Raw genomic sequence first — 7,747 nt, 5'->3', positions numbered from 1 at the left:
AACGATTTTTATGTATCCATTGTAGCAACTTAAAGTAGTATACCTTATCTGCCCTCAGCAAATTGTACTTTAAAAAAAGTGGATGCGTTCTTAGTTCCCTTTTCTCGCCATGATAATTTTCGCATATGCGTAACACCTTCTTCTGTAAAGTAATTAATTTTTTGTAATTAGAATCAGTTGTCGTACCCCAAACTAAAATACCATAACTTATTCTAGAATAGAATAGAGAATAATATAGTGTGACAACCAATGACCCGTGATAAATCGGACTTAAGGCAACTAACATGGGCGTTCCAGGACAGATCACTGCTGAACCATACACCCAAGAATTTTTGCTCAGTGACCTCCTCCAACAGGCTACCTTCATATCTGATGCTAATAGGGTTCTGGTCCCTAACGCTTGTGGGTTTAAAAATTACGTATTTAGATTTTGTTGTATTTAGAGTAATGCGATTGGCTTGTAGCCACCTGGAAAGTTTTAATAAGTAATCATTGACAGATTTTTCAAGGCATGTTTTTGTTGTCCCGTAACGCTAACGCGGTAACACTGCACACGCTATGTTAAAGGTGTCTATTAGATTCGCTGAGATCCATAGGAAGGCTGCGGCGTTAAAAAACCTGGAAGAAAAACTCAAGCTGGCCTGCACCGACAAATTAACTCCTTCTATAGTGTCAAAGAGGAGGATACTTCTGACATAGGACCGAAACATTACAACAATGATACTTTTTGTTTCGGTCAATCATCAATTCACTGTTCTTAATGTCCCTTCTTTCTAAGTCTACTAAAATATTACAGACAAATTTTGAACTATGATTCTTGAAAATTGTAAAGTAACCCTGAAAAAGCATGTGGGCCTGCCATTAGATGTTTGAGATACTGGAAAAATTAATGCAACAAGCACCTTTGCCCGGCGAGTGGAAGAGATATAGATACAACATGGCAGTTCCCGAACCTAGCTCAGCATTTTCAGTAGGAATGCAACAATTTCTTTTGCAACTCCGCAAATAATTTCATTCAAATTCTTACTTTGATTTTAAACCGAGGACAATTCGATATCCTTCATCGGCACCTTCCAAGGATCAACAACGAGGGCGACGCTTTAGTTCGATAATACAGAACTGCATGGAACTTGTACGCTCGCCTCCGAGCGTATATCGTGGAGTCAAGCTTATATACCCGTAATTGAGAGGTGTCTCGCAAGTAACAGTGGCGAATGTAGTCATCGAACAAACATAATAGGGTTGCGCACGAGATGTATGGCTTGCACACTCTGAGAGATTCATTGCAAAGTATTGCTAGTTCAAAAACATCTTTGCTGTAAGAACAATGCAGAAAGATTTAGAACAGAGTGCTCGAAATATATATTGTAATATTTTTTATAGTTATTATTTGGGCATGTTAAGAACCTTCCGAACACAATCTTTGAGTGAAGTTTATTTAGGACTTTAAAACAATGTCTATGGCAAGGCATATAACGTTGATTGCGAATTTCTAGCCTTACTATTACCTTTATAAATAGACATTATCACAATGTTTATTTTGAATGTAAGACTAACGTTATGATACGAATATAACGTTATTTGTGAATTTTTAACATTACTATGACCTCTATAAATAGACATTATCGCAATGTTTACTTTCAATGTAAGACTGACGTTATGATAACACATTTTTACTTTTGAACATTAACGTAACATTTCAATACAATTTCTGGCATTAATGCAATTTATGTAAGAACTTTTTGACATTATTCTAATACTATGTGCCACCTGAGTTTCACTAAAGCCATGGTCTATTAGCTAAAATAGTTAAATAGATCAGGTACATCCATCGTCCCCCACCAGCCGTTTTCTCAAACAGAGGTGACGTCATGACAGTTTCTTTTTGTGTGGGACCCCGAAGATCCGCTGTGTCATCGTGTCTCTTCTAAGCAGTAATTACGGAGTCATTTTTAGTCCCGGTGACGCAAGTTTGAATCGAGTGCGGAGTAAAATAAATGCGTCATCCTTAAATCGAATTTTGTCAGCAGTAAATACGTATTAGCTGCTGAAAAAACGTCGACACAATCACTTAAGACCCAATTACACGAAGGACGAAACCGCGAATTCCGTCCGCGGACAGAGCGCCGACTGAGGTGACGTCACTGAATCCGACTTGTCCGACGGGAGCAGCCTACTCTCAAACCAGCCTCTTGGAGAGAGAGAAACGTCGAGCAGCATCTGACTGGAACGGCCTTCCTCACAAAGTCACAACCATCACCTGTCCTTCAAGATTTTACCAAGAAATAACGCAGCTGATGTTAGATTGAACCTATGTTATATCAATTCAATTCAATGTTTATTTTCCAACTTTAGGTTGGGGGGCACCTCAGCGAAAAAGCAGTTTCTCACTGCTTGAGAGGGCCGAGGGCCCTCGCATACATCAGCAGGCGACAGTTTTAGCAGGAAGCTGCTTTACATGGAACATATTACAGGCATAAACACAGGCATAAACACAGGCATAAACACAGGCATAAACACAGGCATAAACACAGGCATAAACACAGGCATAAACACAGGGATAAACACAGGGATAAACACAGGTAGAAACGCAATATAAACACGGTATAAACACACGGTATAAACGCAGGTATAAACACAGGTATAAACACAGGTATAAACACAGGTATAAACACAGGTATAAAGAATAGATATGTGGTTACCGAAATAACAGTGCAATCTCATGGTATTACCAGAGGAATACAATCAAAGCATAAAAAGGATTGTGTCATCGTTTCACGAAATATTCGCGAACTTGTCTCCGAGTAAAAGTAGTGAAATCAGCACGCAGTTTTTCATGTTTATTCAGCACAAAGGGAACCTGGTATGTAAGTGATTGCAGTAAGTATCCCGTGCGACGATGCGGTAGAAACCACATGTCTGAAGCACGGGTTCGGGGATCACTTCTTTGACTAGTTAAGCAAGAGGAAGCGGTTAAAAATGCTTTAAAATCTTCACTTGAAAGGAACAACGAGTAGACTAAGCGGAATTCAAAGACAGTCATCACATTGATAATGCCAAAATCTGTAAATAACTGGCCGGTTGCATGTAGTCGTGGGAGATTGCCAATGTAGCGCAAAACTTTCTTTTGCAAACGATGAAGAATGCACAGATATCCGTAGCCCCACCCCTAGTGCAATACCAATGAGGTATTTAAGGAAAATAAACTGAACTGAACAGAAGACAGAGTGTGAGAGGGCGACGAAGCAACTGTCCCAAACAAGGCCTCTGAAAAGGGCCCCAGGCCTTGTTTCTGAGAATACAGTTGCAACTTTGCGCTCGTGTGTGTGTGCGCGTTTCTGCCTTCCGTCTTGTGTTAATGTGCGCAAAGTTTTCTTGAATATGTCGCTACATCAACTGGCCCAACGTTCTGCTCTACATCTGAATACCTCATGTAAATAGGAGGTGAATAGCATTGGCGAGATCGTGTCTCCCTGCCTGGCATCCTTTCTTACTGGAATTTTATTGCTGACTTTATGGAGGACTACGATAGCTCTGCAGTCCTTATAAATATCTTCCAGTATTTTCACATAAGGCTCTTCCATACCCTGATCCCACAGTGTCTGCATGACTGCTGAGGTTTCCACTGAGTCGAATACTTTCTCGTAATCAATGAAGGCTGTATATAGGGGCTGGTTGTATTCTCCGCATTTCTCTATCACCTGACTGATAGTGTGAATGTGGTCTATTGTCGAGTATCCTTTACGAAAGCCTGCCTGATCATTTGGTTGATTGTAGTCTAAGGTTGTCCGGACTCTATTAGCGATTACCTCAGTAAATACCTTGTAGGCAACGACAGTAAGCTGATAGTTGCGCAATTTTTCAAGTTCTTGACGTCTCCTTTATTATGAATTAAGATAATGCTAGCGTTCTTCCAAGCTTCTAGTTCGCTTGAGGTCACAAGGCGTTGCGTATACAGGGTGGTTAGTTTTTCTAGCACAATATCTCCTCCGTCCTTCAACAAATCTGCTGTTACCTGACCCTCACCAGCTGCTTTCCCTCTTTGCATTGCTCCTAAGGCTTTCTTTACTTCCTCTTTTAATACTGGCGGGATGTCCCATTGCTGTACGCTACTGCCTCTATTGTTAACGCTCTAATTCCATTTGCTACTGTGTAGAGTTGTGTAGAACTCTGTCTATTTTAACTATCTTATTCCTTTTGCTAATCACACTGCCCTCTCTGTCTCTTAAGGCATACATCCGAACTTTGGCGTTTCTTAATCAGATCTTTCGTCACCTGAAAGCGCTTTCCGGTATCTTGCCGAACCATCCTATCACCTACCGCTGCTGCGTACTCCGTAATGATAGCTGATTACCGTTCATAGCTTGAGTACTAAGGTTGTAGTCCTCAGGCGAAGCCGAATATCTGTTCGGAAGCGATATCCTGAATCCCTCTACTTTCCCTCTTACAGCTAACTATTCAATGGGCTTCCGTTTGACTGTTCTCTTCCGTTCCCTCTTTAAGTCGAGGCTAATTCGAGACCTTTCCATCCTGTTGTAGCTACAACGCACCCTTCCCAGGACCTCAACATCCTGCACGATGCCAGGGTAAGCTCATAGTATGAAGTCTATTTCGTTTTAATCTTACCATTGGGGCTCTTCCACGTCCATTTCCTGCTTTCTTCTTTGCGGAAGTAATTCATGATCCGTAAATTTTTGCTCTATGCGAACTCTACCCATTACTCCGGTTTCAAATGGCGGCCTGTCCGGAGCCAGAGATTCTTAGTACCCTCCGCTAAGTCACAGGTCTGACAGTAGCCTTGGTCAGTTGCTCCGCAGCCACTGGGGACAGTGGGCTGAGGGTTGATTGGTTTGCAGGTGGTTGCGGCGAAGTACTACACCAGGGTGGCCAAATCGTGTTCTGATGAGGAAGTGCGTTGTCGGTTCCCGTTACTCAGGTCAGGCCGCATCCCAAGCATTGGTTACGCAGTTACATCCACACGCGGAGGTTTTTTTTAATACGATGGAGATTTCCATGGTACCGAGATTCGAACCTTGGTCCTCTTACACGCGATACGGATGCTCTAACTCTACGCCATCGCTGTTGCATCGCTGTTGTTTGACCAGTTATCAGTTAATCAAGCGGATAAGCACTGTGTTGGCTTTCGCGCTGAAATGTATTGCTTCGGTGTCAACCAGAGCTGGCTTGCCTTAACGCTAACTCTGGCTGAACGACGAAGCGCTGGCTAACAACTGTGACCTGTTTCTTCTTCTATGTGCAGATATCTCCGTATCAGTTTTAAACCAAATGTTCCAACGGCAAGCTTGACTTTAAATATCGTTCTTTAGAACGCTGTCTTTTTAAAATGAAACTTTGAAATTCCCTCTTCACACTATTGTGAATTCTCGGAAGCTAGACCACGTAAGCCACGTAAGTCACCGTATGAGTGCTGAGTTGCCGCGAGGGGTTTGTTCGTTTCACCGGCCCCGATGAAGGGACGATTCGCAGGCGTCCAAACGTTGGCGCGATAACTATTCCGGAATTCAAAGCGCACTATCTCGAACATGGTTAGCGGGAACAAGGGAGCTCGTGGACTCGTGTACTCACAGCGCACTCTATCGGGGCTCCGAGGAACCTATATTCGCAGTGTGTGTCTTGGACCTGACTAAGTCAGTGCACCTAACAAGATGTTTAGCAAATGGTGTTGATAAAGATCCGGGGAGAAATGACATAACATAATGTATCGAAACCAAATGACCCAACTTCCCACCAGCCAGCGCATAGTAAGACGTTCGGTTCGCTTACACCGACAAATAAGCAAGACCACTTACTCTGCGGCCGTTTGCCTGATTTGGCAGCAGGGGCCTCCAACGCAGCGAAGCACTTCGATCGGTGCTTCCGCGTCAGCACTCTGGCAAAGTACTGCACGTGGCCGACAAGTTCTGCGGATTCTCTGCGGGCCTGGCGGCGAAGTCCCGTGTTTGCGCAGCTTTCATATTTCCTAAGATGCCTGCAACGATAAGACAACGGCGGCACGACGCTAAGCACAGCCCCGGAATGTGCGGATCACGGTAACAACTAATTCATTTGGAGCACAAAGTCGCATGACACGGTAAAAGTTTAAGAGCGTACAGTCTTTGTCAAAAGTAACCAGGCTCCATGGTTTGCTTCTCATTCACATTGCAGAGCCTTTACGGCTTCCCCAAAGAACAAAAAGTTCTTTGAAGGTGAGAACAGGGGTTCTTCTTACCATAGAGAGATTTAGAGCTTGAGGTCTGAGATAATAGCTTTAACATACGACTGAGAAGAAAAGGGTGCAGCCTGGTTACTTTTGACAAAGACTGTACGTTGTTGGGCGCGAGTCTGCGCTTGTTGTGTTCGGTGTTTTTAAAATCTTGGTCCAAGTTAGCTGGGACGCCCTGTATATTGTTACACAGCAAGAGCTGTAGTAGTTTTGTATAAGCCATTTGGCGGTCTTTGCCAAAAGTAACGGGGCCTCATGGGTTGCTTCTCATTAGTACAGTAGAGCCCTCACGGCTTCCCTAAAGGTCAAAAAGTTCTTTGAAGGTGAGGACAGGGGTTCTCCTTACCGTACAGAGATTTAGAGCTTGAGGACTCGCATACCACTGAGAAGCAAACCGTGCAGCCTGGTTACTTTTGGCAAAGACTGTACGACGCCAGCCGTGTAACGCATATCGCGTTCACTCTCCTCCCGTCGACGCGAAAGAACGCAAGCCGGGAACGAGAGCCGCCGGTTGCTATGGCACCGGCCGAGCGGTAAGCTTAGCTATACTAATTTATGTTACCATTGCTTTTTTACACATTCTTTTGTATTTTGTATGCATCTGCATGTGCTGTATTCCGTACTGGCCATGTATAGTTTTAGTTCTAAGGGATTCTGTTGTTTCTTTTTAAAATCACTCATGGACTAGTGTTTTGCCCTTTATTTATTTATATTCACTCGGAGATTGTAGCATCCCTTACGCAATACTCTTTGAGGCCTCTAGGCTTCAATGAATCAATAAATAAAAATAACAGATGCCAAATAGTTACGTCATCATCCTCACCTGCAGGCCTTTCGTGCCTCGGCTACGCTGCCGCCGTTGTCGCGCTGTATTTTGGGATGAGTTAGCAGCTCCCTGGCACACAGGAACTGCGCCTGCCAGGCCTCCGCTCCCAACGTCGCTCGAAATCTGTTGGATGCGTCCGGCTCTGCTGAAGCTGGCAGGAAGATCGGTCGCGTTAAAGGACTGCAGCCACCTCACTTTAAGGCGAAAGCCTTTAATCGCTCATACTGTCGTCTGTTAACAAAGCGTGTCACACGCGTTTAAGTCGGGAACTAAAAAAGATAGAAGAAACGAATGGTCGCTTCACATAGAGGAGGATAAAATGAACCTAGAAGGCAAGTTCGATGACTGCTGATTAATTAGTTAAATAATTATAGGCAAAAATGTCGAAATTCCGTCGAAATAGCGCAGACGTCGATATAGCCACGGGAACAATGTGACGTCACATTCACCGGAAGTCGTCACGGCATAGTGAAAATTGTCAGAGTGGTCGAAAAACGTCCGGTTTGTGTCAAATTAGATGGAGAAATGTGCAATTAAGCGTACTTAACACTTAAGGTACCCGAAAGATGTACAATATGGGTAACAATATAGCCACGGGAACGGTGTGACGTCACATTCACCGAAAGTCGTCACGGCATAGTGTCCTCCACTTTCACCTCTCCGCTCTTTAGTTGTCAAAGTGCCCTCGCAATTTTTTT

This window comes from Amblyomma mixtum, chromosome 1 (assembly GCF_055824585.1).
Source record: "Amblyomma mixtum isolate Tamu chromosome 1, ASM5582458v1, whole genome shotgun sequence".
Classification (NCBI taxonomy): Eukaryota; Metazoa; Arthropoda; class Arachnida; order Ixodida; family Ixodidae; genus Amblyomma; species Amblyomma mixtum.
This window is presented reverse-complemented; position numbering follows the sequence as displayed.